The sequence below is a fragment of the Babylonia areolata genome, unplaced genomic scaffold, assembly GCF_041734735.1.
Source record: "Babylonia areolata isolate BAREFJ2019XMU unplaced genomic scaffold, ASM4173473v1 tig00006292, whole genome shotgun sequence".
Lineage (NCBI taxonomy): Eukaryota > Metazoa > Mollusca > Gastropoda > Neogastropoda > Buccinidae > Babylonia > Babylonia areolata.
In genome coordinates, this window is record NW_027468426.1 from 24,025 (window position 1) to 25,000 (window position 976).

Here is a 976-nt window from a genome sequence, read left to right on the forward strand (position 1 = left end):
TCCACAACCTTTACTGGACCTTTTTTTTCTTTTTTTCCTTTTTTCTCTCTCCGAGCATGCCAAAGTTGATAGAAAACGCGGTTCGGCATGGACGGGAGCAGGCGTTGAGGAGTAGGCCTTTTTTTGAGGGCCCAGAAAGTATTTTGGCAATTTTTTACTTTTTTATCCACAACCTTTACCTGCCTTTTTTTCTCTCCGAGCATGCCAAAGTTGAGAGAAAACGCCGTTTGGCATGGACGGGAGGAGGTGTGGAGGAGTAGTCCATTTTTGAATGGCAGCGGAAAGATTTTGGCAATTGTAGCGAGGTTCTTCGGACTTTTATCCACAACCTTTACCTGCCTTTTCCTCAGCGAGCATGCCAAAGTTGAGAGAAAACGCCCTTCGCCATTGACGGGACCAGACGTTGACGACTACGTCTTTCTTTTTTTCACGGCGCCTGAACGATTTGGGCAATTCTCCACAGCGCGTTTACTTTTTATCCACAACCTTTACCTGCCTTTTCCTCAGCGAGCATGCCAAAGTTGAGAGGAAAACGCCGTTTGGCATGGACAGGAGCAGGCGTTGACGACCAGGTCTTTTTTTTGGTCTTTTTTTTTCACAGCGCCGGAAGGATTCAGGCAATTCTCCAAAGCCGGTTACTTTTATCCACAACCTTTACTGGACCTTTTTTTTCTTTTTTTCCTTTTTTCTCTCTCCGAGCATGCCAAAGTTGATAGAAAACGCGGTTCGGCATGGACGGGAGCAGGCGTTGAGGAGTAGGCCTTTTTTTGAGGGCCCAGAAAGTATTTTGGCAATTTTTTACTTTTTTATCCACAACCTTTACCTGCCTTTTTTTCTCTCCGAGCATGCCAAAGTTGAGAGAAAACGCCGTTTGGCATGGACGGGAGGAGGTGTGGAGGAGTAGTCCATTTTTGAATGGCAGCGGAAAGATTTTGGCAATTGTAGCGAGGTTCTTCGGACTTTTATCCACAACCTT